The sequence below is a fragment of the Lepidochelys kempii genome, chromosome 3, assembly GCF_965140285.1.
Source record: "Lepidochelys kempii isolate rLepKem1 chromosome 3, rLepKem1.hap1, whole genome shotgun sequence".
Lineage (NCBI taxonomy): Eukaryota > Metazoa > Chordata > Testudines > Cheloniidae > Lepidochelys > Lepidochelys kempii.
The window spans coordinates 111,973,233-111,995,360 of NC_136382.1; the positions used below are offsets into that span (position 1 = coordinate 111,973,233).

The window sequence follows — 22,128 nt, forward strand, 5'->3', positions numbered from 1 at the left end:
ATCCACTAAGTGTAAAAGAGGGGGAACTGCTGACAGGGCCCTTAGCTATGGCACCTACTAAACTTGCTCCCCACAACCTACTAACCTGTCTCCTCTTCCTCCCCCCACCCCACACACCCCCAACACACTCCCTTTGGCTCAAAATAGACCATGGGGCATGCTGCAAGATCCATCTCTTTACCCAGTATTTTGGGATGGAGACAGAAGCAGTTATTCAATAGGTTTGATTTTGGGTTTGGATTTTGTCTCTGCTTGGTTAGTTTCTAGTTTTGTGGTGAGACATAGCTGCTGCCTCAATCTTCTGGGGTTGATTTTAAATTTATGATAAAGCCCCCAGGATAGGCACCATTTCTATGCATTGTAAATCATAGTACATAAACATTTAATTTCACAGATAAGATTTAAGCCAAAATCTGAACTATGACTGATTTGAAGGCCAACCATCAAGGAATGCAGTGTGGCCAGGAATCCACAGCAAACAATGGAACAACCTCTCTTGCTGTTTTCCAGCTTTATTTATTTGTAATTGAAACCTCTTCTCCCTCTCTCCCACCTTCTGCTAGGCAATGTGGTGTTGTTTTTAGTATTTCAATAGTTTGTCTAAAACAACTGCTTTTACTTGTTTTCTTAACATATTGTATTAGTTCCTCACCAGTTACAAAAGCCTCTCACAGTCCCTGCTATTTTCTGCAGCCAGATACACAAAGGAATGGTAGCAAATGTAAATCATCAACAGCAAATATTGTCACTGTTGTGTGTGTATAAACACTGAGGGCAGATTTTGATATGCTTGCTCATGCCGATTAGTAACTTACTCCAAGGAAAGTCCCATTGGCTTCAGTGGGATTGCTTAGGGATGTAGGTTATGTCTATAATGCAGCGGAGTAGAGGTACACATGCCAGCTCTGCTGGATGTAGCATGCTAAAAATAGCAGTGTGGGCACAGTGGCTCAGGTTAGCAGCCCGAGTGGAGCCCTGTCCAAGGTCCTATGCACGTACTCAGGTGGCTGGCTCATAAATAAAAGATTCTATGGGTGGGTGACATGAAGCAGAGTGTGCAGCAAGAGTTTAGACTTCCAGAAACAATGATCAAGTGCCTAATAAGCTCAATATGCAAATGAAAATTTTCTACAACTTGTAACTTGGTCAAAATTGGGTTGAATTTCATAGATACAGCAAAAGACATCTCAGGGCTATTCCCCTTTTTTTTTTTTCAAGTTCCTACACCAAACCATCTATATACTATGGTTTTGGTTATTTTTTTTTAAGATAGAAACCTTTTTTTAAATAGCCAAAACTACCTATTTTTGCATTATCATTCTTGAAGACTGCTGACCCAGTTTTGATCAAACTTAAAAAAAAATAATCAGCCTGACACATCCAGGCATAGAAAATTTCAGTCTGAATGGCTACAGTTATAATCAGTTGAAAGAGGAGGATATAAGGGACAGTGTTGATCAATCTGAATAGGGTACACACTGTATTAAAAATGGTTATTTTCTTAAATACCAATCCAGTGCCCTATAACATTGTTCCAACCTTGATATGCCTATGATATATTTTCAAGTGTTTTCTGTGGCCCTAGACTATAATTTAATCAACAGCCTCTGAGTTATCTTTAAAGGGTTTCTATATAGATTAGTGCTTTGCATAGATTTTTATTGCTATGCCAGTTCAGTACAGATCCTTGCATCTTATATGAAATGGTAAGTTGGCCTGCTTTGCAATTTGGAAAATCAATGCACTTGGGTAAATTTCTTATATACTGTAGTAACTGCAAACACAATAAGGCAACTCTTTATTTCAGCAGTTACAGCCACTGGAAAATACTTAGTCTGAAGGCAAGTACTAATAGAATTAAGATCCTTAAGTCTCATGTTTGCTATCTTATAATTTAGGGCGATAAACTGTGCTTAGTCTTCATGCACACCCTATTAATGCTCAACAGGGAAGGCAGGGTCACTGTGACATGGATTCTTTGAGGAGGGTGATGTAAAAGGATCCTGGAAAGAAGAGTAGGAATACGAAGGACACAAGGTAAAAATCAAAACGGAAAGAGTTAAAGAACAAATTGATTTTAAAAAAAAAGAAAGAATTAGCAAGATTTTTGTGCCTGATCCCACCATTAAGTATTATTTATATTATGGTAGCACCTCAGAGCTCTGGTCATGCAGCAGGATCCCCTTGTACTAGGAGCTATATGAACAGAACAGAAACACAATCCCTGCTCCAAAGAGCTTACTATCTAAGTATAAGACAAGAGACAGGGGAGTACCAGGAAACAATGAGATAATTTTGGTTATCATGGCTGGCTGCGGTCTCAGCAATAACGCTAACAGCCAGGTGCTGACCCGCATTATGTCCACATTATGCTGCCTCACATTCTTTTGTGTTGTATGTAGATCTTTTGTTCCTAAGTCCCACAGTTTTAAATAGGTTTCAGAGTAACAGCCGTGTTAGTCTGTATTCGCAAAAAGAAAAGGAGTACTTGTGGCACCTTAGAGACTAACCAATTTATTTGAGCATGAGCTTTCGTGAGCTACAGTATGCATCCGATGAAGTGAGCTGTAGCTCACGAAAGCTCATGCTCAAATAAATTGGTTAGTCTCTAAGGTGCCACAAGTACTCCTTTTCTTTTTGTGAATACAGACTAACACGGCTGTTACTCTGAAACCTGAAATAGATGGATAGTTTGCTTTGTTTTCTAATTTGACTCATTCCCTGGTACCATGTTATCTTCAGCACTGTCTCTTGTCACTCTAAAATTCTGTGTTCAGTGTTTTATTTTGTCCATTTCTGTGGCTGCAATATTTGCGAGAAAAGCATCTTGAATTTTCACAAGGATAATTGAAGGTTTAAGTGCCAAATATCTATCCCTGAACAAAAAGAAAAGGAGTACTTGTGGCACCTTAGAGACTAACCAATTTATTTGAGCATGAGCTTTCGTGTTAGTCTCTAAGGTGCCACAAGTACTCCTTTTCTTTTTGCGAATACAGACTAACACGGCTGTTACTCTGAAACCTATCCCTGAACAGTGGCACATTTGCTTGCATTGTTAGGCAATTGCTTGAGTTTAAACCATTAATGGTTTTATTTGAACACATTGTCTTTGGCAGGTAATGGCCTTTACCCTTTTCTATCATATGTGTGATCTGAATTTCAAAGAGGGAAATTCAGCAAGCCTGGCTGGGCAATTCAATCCTTGTCAGTGTATTGATTTAAAAGCATTCTTAAAACCCCCATGAGACAGAGAACTACATATTTCCAAAGGGGCCATTATAATTAAAGTGAAAAACAGAAAGAAACACACACTAACACAGTCTGAATCTTAATAATTCAATGACATTCTGTATTGGCCATATGGCAGGATTGTTCATTATATTTGAGCAATGTATTTGTGTCCAATATTGTCTTTTGTAGCTTTGGATTTGCATTTGCTTCAATAGAATTGGATGTAGTGCACCTGGAGAGGGGAACAGAGAAGGGCAGTAGTTATAACCAGGTGATTTATTTCTCTCACACATGTAGTATTCAGTTAAATCACCACAGGTCAGGTATGTCTGGGATATGGAGCAGCGCTCAAAACTCTGGCTGGGCACGTGTAAAATAAATAAAAAGAATAGTCCTTAGACACCATTTAATACCCAAAGGGCTTCCCCTTCCTTTGCCCTGTGGTCTCTAATGCTGGTCCTGAGAACTGTTAGGAGCTAGTAAGTGCCAACCTGCGACCCAGTGACCTGCTAGGAGGACTCCAGTTCTGGAACCTGACTGGCAGAATGCTGGGGGTCCTGATTGGTCCACAGCATCTATATAAGCCCAGCACAGGAACAGGAAATTGTCCATGCAACTGGGATCTACCCTGCTCTGGTTTGACTTCTGGCATCCCAGCCCAGCTTGACCCTGGTGTCCAACTTGTGGTTCTGATCTGTGGTTTGTCTTCTGCCTCTGACCTCTGGGTATCCTGACCCGGTCTGACTCTGGTTACTGATTTGTGGTTCTGCTCTCAAGTTTGTCTTCTGCTTCTGGTCTCCTGGTCTCCTGACCTGGCACACTTTTGACTCCTGTGCCATGACTGGTGGACCCCCCGGCTCTGATCACTAGGTCTGGCTGCCCATGACCCAGCCGTGACAGTTTGCATGGATCTCTTAGGCACAGGAGTGGGCCTGGTGCCAGCAAAATGGACCTGGCTAACCCTTCAGGAACACTGCGGATGCTCAAGGGGACCACCTGCCTTCAGGCAGACAACAAAGACCAGCAGGCATGGGTCATCCGACTGACCTCAGAGAACCAGCTATTGCAGGGGCAAGTCACCGAGTTCCATGCAGAAAATGCCACATTCCAGACCCAGCTCATGCAGCTCTGTTCCCTGATACCTCTGCCAGAACAGTTTGATGGCAATCCCTAGTGATTCCAGGGTTTTATAAATCAGTGCCGCCACCTCTTTATGATGTGTCCTCGGACCTATACTACTGATCATGCAAAGGCGAGCCTGGTCACCAGCATTAGACTGGGTCTCCCCATTCTTGAAGTGTGACAGTCTGGTACTGTTGAGCTGGAAGGTCTTTCTGCAAGCCATGTCTGTATTATTCAGTGACCTGCACTGAACTTGGATGGCGGAGGCTGCCCTAAGGAAGCTCCGAAAGGGGCAGGGCACTGCAGCCTTCTATGCTGCACAATTCCACCACCTCATGGCTGATGCAAACTGAAATGAGGCAGCAGTACCAAACTGATGTACCAGTTCCAGTGGGTCCTACAAGAAGAGGTCAAGGATGAATGAGCCCAGGTAGAGATACCTGTGAGTCTGTGTGCCCTCGTGGATCTCACCATCTGTATAGGTTTCAGAGTAACAGCCGTGTTAGTCTGTATTTGCAAAAAGAAAAGGGGTACTTGTGGCACCTTAGAGACTAACCAATTTATTTGAGCATAAGCTTTCGTGAGCTACAGCTCACTTCATCAGATGCATGCTGTGGAAAGTGTAGAAGATCTTTTTATACACACAAAGCATGAAAAAATACCTCCCCCCACCCCCAGCTATTACCAGCAGGAGAGTGGGGTGCGGGGAGGTATTTTTTCATGCTTTGTGTGTATAAAAAGATCTTCTACACTTTCCACAGTATGCATCCGATGAAGTGAGCTGTAGCTCACGAAAGCTTATGCTCAAATAAATTGGTTAGTCTCTAAGGTGCCACAAGTACCATCTGTATAGAGAATCAGTTACAGGAATGAAGGGAGGACAAAACCAGGGAACTTGCAATGCTCCAACCCAGGTATTGTGACCTTTTCACCACGCCTCTCCTGAGCCAATGTAGGTGGAGATGGGCCATTGACGGCTCACCCCCAGGGAAAAGAAGTAACAATGCCAGCTTCTGCTGCTTCTACTGCGGTGAGTTAGGTCACTCAATCTCTGCCTCTCCCATACAAATTCCAAGAAGTCAGGGATGAGAGCTCTCCCACACTTTGGTCCTGACTGAAACACATCCAGAACCCTGCCCAAGAGCCCCCCAGTAGCAGGTGCCAGTCCAGTTGCACACCGCTGCAGAATCCCAGCCTATGGGCCCTCATCGACGCAGGTGCAGCTGATTGCTTCATAGATGCAGCAGCAGTCCAGATCCTGCAGATTCCCCTGCAATGAAGGCCCTTCTTGATCTTGTAGAGACTATTGACAGTTCTCCTTTATCTTCTGGTCCTGTAACAGACAAAACAACTCCCCTGGAGGCTATGATTCAGGGACACAGAGAAGTGTGACAATCTGGTGTGATCCATTCTCCACACTTTCCCTGATCTGCAGTATCTCCTGGCTGGCCCTCCATAACCTGCTTGTTTGATGGCATGCACAGGAAATCTTTTCCATCTGAGTTTTGTCAGCAGCACTGCTAGAGATCAGTAGATCCTGACCTGGCATTCAAATCTTGAGAGATTCAAGTGAGGATGATCATCCAGGCAGAACCTTCTATTGCACCTACAGTTGGGCTCCCCTTGATATACAAAGACTACGCTGATGTTTTTAAAAAGAAGAATTTTGTAAAAAACTTGTCTCTACACCAGAACTATGACTGCCCAATAGAGCTGCAGCCAGGAGCCAAAATACCATTTAGACGAATTTATGCCATAACAGAATCTGAGCTGACAGCACTCCCGGAATACCTCCAGGTGAATCTGGTCTGAAGATTTATCCACAAGTCAACCTCACCAGCTGGCACACCAGACCTGTTTGTCAAAAAGAAAAAGCAGTTTCTGACTCTGGGTGTTCTACGGCTCATTGAATCAGATAACTATCAGGAATTGTTACCGGCTACCCCTGATTCCTGACCTGCTGGACCACATGGGGTCTGCCTGCATCTTCACTGAGTTGGTCCTATGGGGGGTAGGGGTGTATAACCTTGTGTGAATTATAGGGGATGAGTGGAAGAATGCCTTCCAGACCCAGTATGGCCATTACCAGATATTTGTAGTGCCTTTTGGGTTGACCAACACTCTAACCACCTCCCAGCATTTTATAAATGATGTGTTCCAAGACCTGTTGGGCCAGTACATAGTAGTCTAGCTCGATGACATATTGATCTTCTCTGACTATCCTGAACAGCATACCACTCCCATCCAACCTGTCCTGGAATGCTTGCAGCAGTATGGCCTTTACGCCAAGCTCAAGAAGCGTGCCTTCGATGAGGCTTCCATGGAGTTCTTGGGCTTCATCTTATCCCCAGAAGGAATCCAGACGGACCCACATAAGATCTAAGCCATCCAAGGTTATCTGTCTGACTCCCCACACAGTACATGACCTACAACGCTTCCTGGGGTTTGCCAACTTTCATTAACAATTTATCCTGAATTTTTCCAAACAAATCGAGCCCCTCACTACTGTTCTTCAGGAAAAACACCCAATTCCATTGGTCTCCTGAGGCCCAGCATACATTCAGTCAACTGAAACTGGCCTTTACTACAGCACCGATATTGGCTCACTCCAATGTCACATCTGCCTTCACTGTAGAAGTTGATGCCTCCAACACGGCAATCGGGGCTGTCCTTTCCAGTGAGTTGGTCCCAAATAAATGTTACACCCATGTGCTTATTACTACAGGAAGCTCACCCCTGAAGAAATTATGAAATACTTGACAAGGAAGTCCTGGTGACAAAACCATCTTTGCAGAATGGTCGCACTACCTGGAAGTAATTTGTTACCCAGTCCAGATGTTCACTGACCACAAAAACCTGGAATATCTACATAGAGCAAAAGCCTTAAACTAACGGCAGCTTTGGTGGGCCTTACCTTTTTCATTATTTGATTTCATTATCACCTACCATTCCAGATCCAAAAATGGCAAGGTGGGTGCTCTGTCACAAAGATTCAGTACCACCTCCCAAAACCCCAGTCAGGAACCAACCCTCATTCTCAAATCCCATAACTTTCTCAGTGCAATTCATCACCAAGATATACTCAGATTGATACACTCCACCTCTACCTTAAAAATGCCACTTTATGAACAAGCTATTATTGACAAGCAGCCACATGACTCCCAGGAAGGGATTACATACATAAGGGACCGTGTTTATGTGCCCCCAAGACCCTCAAGGATTGCGGTCATGCAACTGTGCCACGATTTTCCCCTAGTAGGACATTTATCTTACTTGAAGACCCAACAACTGATATCCTGCTCCTTATGGTGGCCCCAGATGCACCGAACCATACAGTTGTTCATTGCCTCCTGTGATGCTTGTGCCCACGTCAAGACCTCACACCATGAGCTCTGTAGTCTTCTCCAGCCTTTGGACAGCCCATCTCAACCCTGGGAAGCCACTGCTCTAGATTTTATCATAGAATTATCAGAGTCTAACAAATTTATGACCGTTTTAATGGTAGTGGACCACTTTACCAAAATGGCCCACTTCATCCCTTGCATGGGCCTTCTCTCTGCTGAAAAGACAACCCAGCTTTGGATTAGCCACATAGTCCACCTCCATGGCCTTATAGAGCGCATCAACTGCAATTGAGGGTTGCAGTTCATGATCCAGTTCTGGCACAAGGCCCTGCACCTGCTGGGAGTCTGCACATGTCTTTCTTCTGCTTTTCCTCCTCCCAGATTCAAAGGGCCAACCAGATTTTCGAGCAGTATCTGCAATGCTACACCAATCATCACCAGGACTAGTGGTCCTCAATTCTCCTGTATGTGGAATTTGCTTACCAAAAATACAAATCATGCGTAGAGGAGTCAGAACCCTTTTTTTTTAAAACCAGTTATGGGTACTATCCCCAATTTTACCCACAATTACCTGCACAATTACCTTGCCCAACCTAGCCACCTCAGAATTGGTGCAGAGGATTTGTCGGGCCCAGGAAGAAGTGAAGGAGCATCTGGAAAAGGGAAAAGCGGACAAAAAGCGGCATGCAGACCAGCATAAACATCAAGGCCCCTCCTATGCAGTAGGACAAAAAGCATGGCTCTCCATGGAGCACCTCTGCACAGACAGACCTGCTCACAAGCTGGACTTTGGTTGCTTGGCCCTTTTAAGATCCTGTGACAGGTTAATTCAGTCACTTTTGAACTCCAACTATACCACTCTCTAAAGATTCACCCAGTGTTTCTGTATCACTTTTGAAACCCTACACAGAAAACCCTTTCCCTCACAGGAAATCACCCTGAAAAGCCTGGTCCCACATTGCCTTGGGGAGGGGCTGATGTCAGGGACCACAGGTTTTGAACCCTGTTGCACAGGACTGTTAGGAACTAGTAAGCTCCACCCAGTGACCTGCTAACAGTTGGTAGGGCAGAAGCTGGACCCCAACAGAGGACTCCAGTCCTGGAACCTGACTGGTAGAATGCTGGGGGTCCTGATTGGTCCACTGCATCTATATAAACCCAGCACAGGAACAGGAGGTTGTCCAGGCACCTGGAATCTACCCTGCTCCTGTTCTCACTCCCCTGGCTTGACTTCCTGGCATTCCAACCCAGTTTGACTCCTGACATCTGACTTGTGATTGTGATCTCCAGTTTGTGTACTGCCTCTGATTCTTGGTATCCCAACCTGGCCTGACTCTGGTTACTGATTTGTGGTTCTGCTCTCAAGTTAGTCTCCTGCTTCTGATCTCCCAGTATCCTAACCCAGCTGACTCTTGACGACTCTGACTGTGGACCCTGGCTTTAATCACTAGGTCTGGCTGCGCATGACTCAGCCGTAACATACACTCAGCCATTTGCTCCTCGTGAGCTTATTAATTTGCTTTATCATGTGAAGGTTCCATACAACTTGCAGGCTACTCAGGCAAATGCTTTTAAACCAACGCCCACACATCTACATACATTCATGGTCATGTTGCACATGGGAATTTCTTCAGATCTAAGCTAGTTTAACTGTTCAGGTTAGGGTGGCCTCATTTCTAAACAACAACAAAAAGGACACAATGGGTGAGTTTTCCCATTGACTTCAGTTAAGCAAGGATTTCATCTTTCTCTCGTTTCTCTCATCCTTATCCTTTTTTCCTACTCCCTTTGCACAGTGTGCAGTATATTATTGAATCGTGTCTGCCGTACACCCCACTCCTTTTTCTTGAGCATCTCTTTTCTATCTGCGGGCACTGCCTCAGTTTTCCATTCTTTTGTTTTCTCTCTAACTCTTTCCAGCTCTCTTCTGTCCTCCATTCAGTAGCTCAGCCAGAGAGTAGTGTGCCTTCTGCTTACTTGTCTATTCCATAAGAAAGGCCAACAGATCAACGACTGGCATAATCCGTTCCCTTTGGCTGACCTTAGGAATGCACTTGTGAAGCAGGCAATAGCACAACAGCTACACTTATTTGCAACCTCCTTTAAAACAAAACAACACCATTCCCTCACAGTGTAATCCGCTTCTGATGAACCCAAGCCTTGCACTATGGTTTATTTGCATGCTCAGTGGTGTCCCCCAGCTTTATTCCTGAAGGAATCTAGAGCGATAAGGCAGGTGAGGAAATATCTTTCATTGGACAAGACCTTTACTTTGTGGAGCCGAAGCTAAGTGAGGTATCTTATTGCAATTAGAAAAGGAAAAATATCCCCCCCCCCCTTGGCCTTTTGGGCTAGATAAAACAAGAAGTCCATAGAGCGTCTGTGGGTCAGCCATTGAGGCTTGTTTCAGTTGGATTGGGCCCTTTAATTGAAAGAGCTGTCGTATAAGACCAAAAGTTCTTTTTATTTGTAAGTTATTCCCTTATATGGAAGTTCCCAGACCTGAGCATTTTTACCACTTTCAGCTTCACCATTTACCACTGATATTCACAACTCCACTCTCCCACATGATTTTGACAAGAAATTAAGTGAAATAACCAAAAGTCTTACAGATGCAGTCTGGCACTTGCACAAGGAGGTATGGAAACATTCTTTCTTTACATCATGCTCTCCCTTTGTTACTCTTGCGATGTTGAATCACAACATTTAATTTATCTATGGCATTAGACAGCAGTACATCACAGTGATGCATAGATGTACAATTACATGGAAGGGAAGTCTCACAATTAATTCAAATACTGCTTATTTATTGAGTTGGGGGAAGCAAACACAGCACTGTGGAAAACCTGAGAAAGTCTATCACCATTTTGGCGTAAAACTCGGGAATAAAAACCACGAGTTTATAATTTAAATTCTTGCGCATGCTATTCTTAGATAGCTTATTCCTTTTCCATGTATTTCTATATTTGTTTGTATTTATTATGTATCACATTTTGATTCCACAATAGAAAAATACAGTCATAAGAACCCAATTAAGTATTTTAATTTGGTATAAAAAAATATACCAATTCAATAGTGACTTACATAGACAATTGTTTTTATCTTTACTAGGTGCTCAGGTACAACAGTGATGAGCAGACTAGGTCTATCTAATACTAAGAATCTCATGCTATTGCATTTAAAATCCACTCATCTTTGGCCCAGTAATCAGTCTGTAAATCTCATAAAATCAGGATTTTTTTTTGTGACGCTACTAGTGTAATCATAATTTTGGGAGGGTCAGAAATACCACGAAAACAGACCCTGCTTTCCTGTAATTCCAAAAAATTCAAACAGAATGAAGAATCAAAATACAGGGGGTTCATGAAAACTTAATTTTAAATTTGAGACTGCCTTCTATCTCCTTCCTCATCCCCGAAGGTAGCAGGTTTCATCCCTGTGCTTCAGTTATTCATATATTCTCAGCAAAAACAAGTATAATTGTGACACATTTCATGAGCGCACGGTATTTCAGGTACTAGCACTTGCTAGAATAAGCCATGCATAGGAGACTCCTCAGATGTGTAATCAGTAGGGATCTCTCAATCTATGTGTGATTTCATACATCTTTCAGCTAACTTAGAGATATAAACATAAACCTAACACTGAGGATACCATCTGAATTTGTGACAGTCTCTAGAAGATAGTGGATCTATAAAAAAAATGAATGGAGTACACTCCTCCCTATGCTATGTAGTGTTGTTTTTTAACCTGTGACAGATGTAGTCCGAATAATGATCTTATTTTAAGTTGTCCTAGTATAATTCAATGCAAGTTACTAACATAACTTAGCCTTCATGTTATTTAACTCTGTCAAAACACGATGTATGAGACAACACAGATGGCAAGATCTTATAAAAATACATTGGGACTGAAGCATTTTTTGTGGTGTGGTATGTCTCTGAGTGAAATGAAAGGCTCATCCACAGAGGCATGCCACAGTTTTAAAGCCACCTTTGGTGGGACCTTCTCTTTCCTGAGAAGCATGCCACATGTCCCAAAATGCTGCAGGCTTAAATGTTTTACTACAAGTGAATAGCTGTGATGAGCCTTTTGAAAATTTGAGATGGAACAAACACAAGATGGCTGCTACTCTGAAAGATGAGAAATCATGGCGACATATAGGATAGGCCATAATATTTCCTGGCCAAACTTATGCTGTTGCCCAAATTTCTGGCAAAGATTTTACGGTGGTCACATAAGGTCAATCAGAATCCTGTGATGCTCTGTTTGACAGAGAAATGCATACAAAATCCATTCTGGATTAGACAGCCAGAATGAGGCACATGGTTTTCAGAAAATGCATGTGAAGAGACCCACACGTGGGTAGATTTGTAAGTTGACCAGTGCTGTATTTTGAAAAAGAGAACCTATAACAAACATGCCTGTTGTCACAATCACACAGCTCTTCTAAAGCAAACATTGCTATTCAGTACAAGTAGGTGATGCCCTTATGGGCTCTGGCTACACTAGGGAAACTTTCTAAAGGTTTCTAACCATTGTTAACATGGATTCAGCTCCATCGATATTCGTGTTATACTTCCAGACCCTGAACTGTGTTAAACACTGGAGTTTTATTACATTTAATTTCTAAAGAACCCAGATATAGCTTGCGCAAGCCCTACTGAGTCTCTCCAGAGAACACACAACTCACCTGAGACTATACCCTGCTTGCCAGCTGTGTCCCCTTTCATCTTTTCAGCAGAGCTCCAGTCCTTAGAGGGACAGAGAGCAGTAAAATTACCCTGGCATTCCAGTCAATTCTTAAGCAAAAGACTCACTTTCACATTAAAATACTCTAAGATGCCTACATAGTCATTTGAGTGCTACACTCCTCCCTTGTAAATGTAATGCCATCCTGACATTTCTATCAGCAAAGTATGCACTAGGTCCATTTCAGTTAGCCTATAAGATCCATGGTAGAACCATATAACTCAGACACTGGACATATGGCAAGCTATTTTTAAAAAACTATGAAATAATAAATATTAACTATAAAATATTTGGCTGGACCGATATCCCTACCAGAAAGCAATATTCATTCATTCATTTTCTGATATTACCTCAGTCTTGGATAAAATATGGGATAAGATACAGAAATAGGCACTTGGTATGGCACCTGACATATATGAGGCTAATCCCACCGTGCAGTCACCAATCCAATAGTAAGAATTATTCAGTGATGATAGGTATTCCTAGATGTTTATATGACCTAAATGTGGGTGGATTGTTCTGATGATTTGTCCTCTTGTGAACTACTGATTTCAGGTTCCATGGTCTTGTTTTTACATTCATGTCTTTCAGTAGCAGGTGCAAATGTCTCATCAGTCTGATCATCAGTTTCCAAGTTTACAGGTTCAATAACATCCTCATTTCTCAAGTGTGGATAAAATGTTTCTGCTTCTGGATTCAGAATCTCTGGTACCATCACATAAAGTAGTTGATCTTCACTCTCACTATCAGAATCACTGGAGTCTGAATTCCTGTCCTTGTTTTGATCTCCTATAGGGCTGTCAAACGATTAAAAAAATAATTGCAATTAATCATGAGATTAAAAAACATGGAAGCAATTAAGTGTAGTTTTAATTGTACTGTTAATAATAGATCACCAATTTAAATTTATTATAAATATTTTGGATGTTTTTCTACATTTTCAATTACTATACATAATACAAAGTGTACAGTGCTCACTTTATATTATTTTTATTACAAATATTTGCACTGTAAAAAGATAAACAAAAGAAATAGTATTCTTCAGTTCACCCCATACAAGTACTGTAGTGCAATCTCTTTTTCATGAAAGTGCAACTTACAAATGTATTCTTGTGGGGCGGTTGTTTACTATTATTGTGGAGGGTTTTCTGCACTCAGAAACAAAACAATGTAAAACTTTAGAATCTACAAGGAAGCATGAAGGGACATACAAATGTTCAGAGTACCTGGCACGTAAATACCTTGCAACACTGGCTACAACAATCCCATGTGAATGCTTGTTCTCATTTTCAGGTGACATTGTAAATAAGAAGTGGGAATTATCTCCTGTAAATGTAAACAAACTTGTTTGTCTTAGTGATTGGCAGAACAAGAAATAGAACTGAGTAGACTTGTAGGCACTAAAGTTTTACACTGTTTTGTTTTTGAGTGCAGTTATGTAAAAAAATACTATTATATTTTTAAGTTGCCTTTTTGCAATAAAGAGATTGCACTACAGTACTTGTATGAGGTGAACTGAAAAATACAATTTCTTTTGTTTATCTTTTACAGTACAAATATTTGTAATAAAAGTAATATAAAGTGAGTATTGTACACTTTGTATTCTGTGTTGTTAATGAAATCAATATATTTGAAAATGTAGAAAAACATCCAAAATATTTATAATAAATTTAAATTGGTAATCTATTATTGTTTAACAGTGTGATTAAAATTGTGATTAATCGTGACTGTTTTGCATTAGTTGCTTGTGTTAACTATGATTGACAGTCCTAATCTATTATTGTACTCGTTTGCCCTGTTCTCTATGCCTTCTGTGGTGGTTTAGAGGCTAGTGTTATGTCCGAGGGTACGAGTTCACAGGGAAGTAAAATATTGTGGTGAAGAATTCTAACACATCCTTTTCCATCTTCTGCTTTTACTTTATAGACAAAACTATTTCCTTTTCTTTGAAGTAGTACATGAATTTTATCTTCCCAATAGGATATTAATTTGCTTGGTCCCTCTATCTGAAAGATTCCTGACAAGTAATCCTTTCCACAAATAGGAGATTTTTAAGAACATTTTGATGCCAGTTCATAAGCTTCTTTCATCTGCTGTTTCCATTTCTCAATGTAATCTTTATGGTCTCCAGGTGCAGATTTATAGGTAAACAAATGGGTAAACATGGAGATATACCACATAATAAATAAAAGGGTGAGCACCCATGGCCTCATTTCACATACAGGTATAGGCATAGATTACCTTATTAAGGAAGTCCTTCCAGTTTGCTTTTTGTTCTTTTGGCAATAGTCTAATTATAGCTAACAGAATTCTGTTCAGTCTTTCTACTTGCCCATTGCTGTGTGAATGGTATGGGGTTGTGTAAGATGTTTAATTTTGCAGTAGTGCTGAAACCATCTGAAAAAAAAATCATATTCTTCACCTTGGTTATGATGAATCATTTTGAGGAAATTACATTTTGAAACAAAGTAAATGAAGATCTCATTTGCCACAGTCTCTTGCCTGACTTGCTGGTGGTAGAATAAGGTTGAACAAACCTAGTGAAGTGATCCACTCTGACTAAAATGTATTTATACCGTGACAAAGCTCTGTCCTTGCCTCCATGGGTCCCGCGTTTCCTGGCGGATTTCGCTAGCCTCAGAAGCTCACTGTGACCCTCCACATAACCCTTCTCTCTCTAAAGACAAGGGTCACAGTCTTCTGAGCCATTTTCATCATAAGCCAGCAAGGGAGGTGAGGAGAAGTTATCCTTCCTTGCACAGTCTCTATTGTCTCCCAGTCTCAGCGATTAATCAGGGGGCAAAGATTGGGGCGGGGGGGGGGAGCCCAGGTCCACCCTCTACTCCGGGCTCCAGCCCAGGGACCCTAACAGTATCAGCTATGATAGCTGACCTTTTAGAAATATAACATGTACAGTTCCCTGGGCTACTTCCCCCACAGCAGCCCTCACTTCCTTAAGCTCCACTTCACCCTTACCTCAGGGCTTCCTTCCTTGTGCCTGATGTGGTGTGTAGTACTCAGCCTCTCCAACAGCGCAACTTCCTCCCACAGCTCCTGACATACACACCCACCTGACTGGCTGGGAGGCTTTTAACTAGTTTCAGCCAGCCCCTGATTGGCTTCAGGTGTCCCAATCAACCTAGCCTTCTCCCTGCCTTCTGGAAAGTTCTTAATTGGCCCCAAGTGTCTTAATTGACCTGGAGCAGCTGCCATTTCACTTATCCTGGTACCATGGATTTGTTTGGCCTGGAGCTAATATATCTGTCTCCCACTACTTTTCCATAGCCATCTGGCCTTGCCCCGTCACAATACCCTCCTTTGCTTCTTTCTAGATGCAAGAAGTTTATTGATACAAGCACAAATGGTTCTGTTGTAACTATGTATGTTAGTGGAGTTCTAGTAGGCTGGTGAGGTTTCTTTTGCTCCATGCATGTAGAGATGCTAGTGACATAAAGAGGAACACTGAACGTTATCTGCAGTGAGTAAAACTATACTCTCATGATACTGGTTATTCACTCTGCTCCTTGAGGTCCCATCTCTTCATGTAGTTCTTGATATACTTGTCTTTTGTACTTTTCAAATAATACCAGTTGAAATTCTTGACTTGGTTTGCCAATAAATTACTCCATTTTTCTCCAAATACAATTGATATGATTCACTCATCAGAGTGGAGATCCTAACACATCCTCCTGTGTTTTCATGATTATAAGGTTTGCAATCCAAAGACTTATAAGGAAGAATTTTAGCAATAGCTGGATTTTTTTTTCTGAACTATCAACATTTCTTCTCATGTCAATTGACTTTCTGGTAGATTCAATACCCGTGGATAAGATTGCTACTGCCAAAGGGTTGGTAGTAATAGCTCCCAACCAAGGTACCTTGCCATCTCTTGTACATCCAAGGACTGTACAACAGCATTAATATAATCTTTGCTTGTTTCTTCTATGCTTTCTGTGATAGCTTTCCATATTGATAGGCATTCTGGCTAGGGCATCTGCCTCCACATTAGATTTCCCTGAAGAATATTTCATGTTGAAGTTAAATTCAGCTAATTCTGCCACCTACCAGTGTGCTGTGACATTCAGCTTTGCAAAGGTAAACACACAGGTTATTGGGTTGTTACTACTGTAAATTATGAAGGATTGTGCATAGAGGTAATCATGAAATTTGTCAGTAAAAGCCCATTTTAAAGCTAGAAATTCCAGCTTTCCTGAAACTGTATTTCAAGCATCTTTAATTTTTCAATATACTGTTTCTGACTTCTTTACTTTTGTTCTCCTTTTGCTGGGGCACTGAGATATAAAGTCTGATCTTTTTAAACTCTGGCGCTGTAGACATGCTTTGATTTTTCAACTCTTCCTGCTCTTCACTATTTAAGTGGTTTGTTATATATTTGACTCAAGCAAAGTAGTTTTTTTTTGCTGCAGTTTTACTGCAATCTGTCCCAGAAGTGCCCAGAGAGTCAGTCTTCCCTTAAATGTTCGCCCTTTAGCTAGTGTAAGAGTCTTCCTACCTTCATATGAATATCCTTAACTTTCTACGAACCATAGTGCTTCCAAACAATTAAATCTCTGCTAAAACTGTTCAGAGCTTTTGGAGGTTAGGTAAGGGCCATACTTAGCTGTGTCCCTGAGTAACTCACTTCTATTCTCTATTGTCCTTCTTCTCTGTTTTCTTTTTGAAAAATCATTTTTGTTTATCTTACCTTCTGCAGCTTGTCCTGGAACAGTCCATGGCAGCTCATTCATCTCAGAGAGGACAGGTCATTGCAATTCAAGATGGTAAAAATCTTACATTGGTGAGCAGTTTCTCCCATGAGTGCTGCCACTTACATCTGTGGGACTGTTTGCATGAGTAACTTCTCACCGGTGTAAGAGGTTTCCCGCCTGTTTTGAGGACTTTAACTATTCTGAATAAGGTTGCAGACTCATGCATTCCACTTAATTTCTTCTCATTCTTTAGTTTTCTTCATCACAGCTTTAATTGGTTAAATGGGCCATCCATGAGACAATCAGATCTCCCTATTCCTTTTTGAGCTCTTTGGTTTCTAAAAAGAATAAAACTATGTTTGGAATAGTTGCAGACTAAATTTTCAGCTCATTAGATTTTTATGCACATAGGCACACATGACTGATGCAAAGGAGGAGCATAAGACAGAGGTCTTCCATTAAATTTTGTCTCCATGACAAAACTGTTGAGATTCAGTCCTGCAGCCCTTATGCAACAGGAGCAGGGCCAAGGTTTCCACCTTTTTGTACATACACCTTTTGATCTGGCACTGGCGACCACATGTCAGGCCTGAATCTCCTGTGTGGTAAACATAAACCCTATGAGCATACAGCAATAAAATTCAGCATGCCTCACAGCCTCTACTTAGGAAACACCCAGGGTTTAGGCTGAGAAGGGATGGTGGGATCAATGAGCAAACAAAAGCACCTGCCTGACTCTCACAAATACTATTTATCAATCCCTCACATTCACAAGCACCCAACTGATCTCCAGATGATCAAAGGAAGAAAATGAACAGTGGGAAATTCTGCCACTGTTGCTATTTTGCCCTTTGGGAGTGGAAGGAATAATAGGTCTCAACACTGAAGCATGATGTGATGATTTAAGTCATGAAGTTATGACACAAAGGGGATATTTTCCCCTATGCATATGAAATTGGAGATTTGTGTTTTAAAAAAAACAAAACAAAAAAACCCCTTTTGAATGATTCAGCACCATTGATTTGTATGCAGAGCTTACCCAAACAACAGCTTGATATTCTCATTGTTATCCTAACACCCTGTCCTCTTTTTGTTTATGGCACTCACTTGTTTCAAGAGAGATTTTAAGCAATTTGCGGCAAAGACTGTGCCTACCTGTGTGTTTTTGATCAGAGTGAACCTAGAACTCATTCAGATAGCTTCGACGACAACTAGCACAGTGGGTCCCTGCACCTGACTGCGCCTTTGGATTAAACCTGGGCAAAATTTTTCAGATGAAACTTATTTACACACACACAAAAAATGCAGATTTGGCAACCCAAAAATGTTTTGCAAATTTGTGTTAGTTGTCAAATTGTTCATATGGGGGGGCGGGAGATTTCAAAGTATTCAGTTTTGTTTCAGCATTTTCAAAACAGAACATTTTTTTAATTTGAAATGTCTTTTTGTTTTAAAACTTCTCTCAATTAAAAAGAAATAAATAAAAAATGTTTTAAAAAATGCTCAAAAATTAAACACAATATTTTTGGTGGGAGCGGGAGGCATTGGACTAAACATTTTGTTTGACCCAAAATTATTTTTATGGATTTTTTTCACTTTTGAGCTTTCCAAAAATCCCAAAATAATTTGTTTGACCTGAAACACTTTTGCTGCTGCTGTTTTTTTGTTTGTTTTAATTGCCAGAGGATTGAAAAATCCATAATTTGCACATTCTTCTTTGGATGCTGCTGCAGTATATATGATAAATAATAACAATGCCCTGCACATTAGTAGTCTTGGATGCAGGACAGATAAATTCAGGTCAAGGTCTGTTGGATTAGTGGCGATAGTAATTCCTGAGTTGTGGGTGACTACATCCAGATTCACAGCTATACAGAAATAAAACATCACAGATAGCAATTTACACTTTCCTGCAATCTTGACACAGCTGTTTGACTCATGGGATGATTAATTTACACTTAAGGAAAAATGTAGTGAGAAAAGCAACTCTTCTGTCAGACCCATTCTTTGCAGCATATTTCAACAGACCCGTTACTTTTCCTGAATTCTGAGCAGCTGGCTAGAAATATTCTTATGCTTCAAAGAACTTAAGAAGAACTAAGTTAAGCAGTTAATGGACTTCACTCAGGAACCCTCTGCTCTGCTGGGATTCCCTCCAAGACATTTTCCACTCAGCTCATTCAGAACACCTTGCCCAGTTCTGGGAGAACACTTCATCCAGTTCTCTGGGATTTCAAACATTCACTTCGACTCCAGCTTGTCACTCAGGTTAGGCTTGTAACAGCTTTTTGCCCAGGCTGGCCAGACCCAGATGCCGGGGGTTTAGGTACCGGGTGATACCACAATTCCAATTTATGTCACACTCCACGCAGTTCATATACATTTTTCTGAGCTATTAACATCTATACTTCTTGCCCCTACAGATCAATAGCTTTGCAGATTGCGTAAGGCAAGCATATCAGTTTAGGGTGTTTCTGCCTACTTGTTTGCTGTAAACATACTCACAATGGTTAGTTGTTTCAGCCAATACTTGTTCGGGCTTGTTCAGCAGTTTCTTGTTCAGGGGTGTCTTGTTTTACCTTAGGCCTGTGCGTGTCAGCTAAGCAGCCCTACCTGTGCTGTCATAGTCTGCTCTCTGATAGACTCTGTGCTAGTGGACCCCTATCTTCATTAGATAGCATTTTAAACACCTTCATTATGGTATGGCAACTCCTCATTTCAACACACAGTAGACCTTGTTCTGTAGCTACAAGGTATTTGAATAGCTGGTGAGTTATCTGTAACTTGCACTGAGAGATCAGAGCCCTTAATAATGGTCTTTTAATCATGGTGTCACAGTACAAAGATGAACAGGGTACCAAATTTTTTGAAAGAAGGTATATGTGATATAGGGATCATTTGGCTTACCACTGAATATTGCCACCACTTTGATGGAATATGGCAGCCATCTTAACAGTGTCAGCAACACTACACAAAACAGTTTACGGACAGAATTGAAAGGAGCACACCTTTTCAATGAAATGTACAGGGCATTTAGGGGGTTGTAATATCTATTTTTTTATTGTGGCCAGGACACACAGCTCTTAAGATGCCCAGCCACCTTTGGGACAAAAGAATAAAGATGCTTTCTGAAAGTATTAGGTAGATTTTTGGCTGGGTCTGGAAGTCTGTACCCTTCCCACTTTTGTATATGAGGAATTCATAGCAAGAAAATATCCCTAGAGTGTGAAAATGGGAAAAGTCATCCTGAGGATGTTTCAGGGTAGGAGAAAATATGGAGTAGAAAGAAGATTTTAAAAAAATCCCCCAAATGATAGCAAAATGTTTAGGCTAGATCCAATAGAATCAGTTGCCTCAAAAGCAACCTGATCCCATGCCACACTTCCAAGTCAAAGGAAGATTTGATATTGTTTTTAATTGTGTAAGACCAGCTTCTTTGTTTCATTGTGTCCTCTCTTGTATACATGGTGTGCATGCTGAAGCTATACATATGATGGGAATGTATTTAGAGCTAGATTTTGGTCTCAAATGATTGGTTGCATATTGTCAAATATCTTGTAAAATCAGCTACTGTGACTGAAAGATTATAGAAATGTTGGTGGTTCTGTTTAATCTAAAGCTCTATAATCTTTGTGAAGAGCTTTAGATTAAACAGAACCACCAACATTTCTATAATCTTTCAGTCACAGTAGCTGATTTTACAAGATATTTGACAATATGCAACCAATCATTTGAGACCAAAATCTAAGGTGAAGAAGAGGTCACACTAGCTAAGCTCCCAATTCTGATTGGCTTGAAATTTTCAAATCTCAGGGATCTTGTCATTGCTGGTAAGAGTTTTAATTATTCAAGAGACTCTACGGTGGATAGTTTGAGTGCTGAGAAATAGGCCCATAGCAAATTTTACTTGCAATCTATTTATAATAACATGGAAGTAATATCAAGGCATTTACAGTCCCAAACCAAGTATCCATGCATTGTTGTATACATCACACTGTGCTACTGTACATCAGTATGTTGTGAGAAAAGCTGATTTGTTTTATTCGTTAGAAGCTAAACTGAATATGCAGTATTGGTACATGTGACCCTTCAACCCTTTGTTATGGGGATAAACAAGGATAAGGCAAGTGTGCACCATGACTTTCTCGTTGTGGACAAAAAATGCTGAGTTTTGTTTTGCATTTCATTTTCAACCCAACTAAAACATTTTGCAGAACTCTGTCCATATACTCCACTTGCAAAAGTACGTGAAATTTTTGTGGAAGCCTTTTTTTTCTTTTATTGGTTCTGTGAAAGACAGCATGGAAGCTTGCATCTGCTTTTGTTCACTATATAGCATAGCAGGGAAAAGAAATGAAAGAGGAAATTGCCTTCCATTATCTGCAGTGTTAACATCCAAAGTGACCAGTTTTCAGTTTTGAGGCATTAAATCGTCTAAGAGAGCCTAAACTTTATGCCTACCCTTCAGAAGCATGGTTATATCCATGAGAAACAAAGATCCACGTGTAAGGACTACCAATGACTATTCACTGTAGCCAGAGTCAGAGAAAGGTAACACTGAGAAAAGCAAACGATTGAAGTAAGGGCCAAAGAAGAAAAGTATGAACTAAGCATATACTTTTTTTTAAAAGCCTAGAGTAAACCTCTTAAAGTAAAGGTGGGATAAGAAGAGCATATTGCTCCTTTTGTACCATTCCCACGCATCTTGGAGAAGGCCAGGGGAGAGTTTCCACTGAAGACTAAATGCACAGCAGCATTGCCATCTGCTATTTGAGTACTTGTGGTATCAGTAGAGAGAATGAATATAAACACCATCAGAAGCCACTTGAAAATAAGTCACGCAGTAGCAAAGGAAAAATTTTTTTGCCAGTTACAGTAGGCCCCCAAATAAAGCGGAGGAGGAGGAATGGCAAGATTCAAAGAAGACTGGGACTAGATCAGGGACAGGCACCCTATTGAGTGGTACAACC

The 22,128-nt window shown here is 41.0% G+C and overlaps 1 protein-coding gene across 6 annotated transcripts in view; it reads left to right on the forward strand.

Annotated features, from left to right (window-relative positions):
* Positions 1 to 22,128, forward strand: part of GRM1 (glutamate metabotropic receptor 1) — a 339,475-nt gene that overhangs the window by 225,084 nt on the left and 92,263 nt on the right. The window lies entirely within an intron of this gene.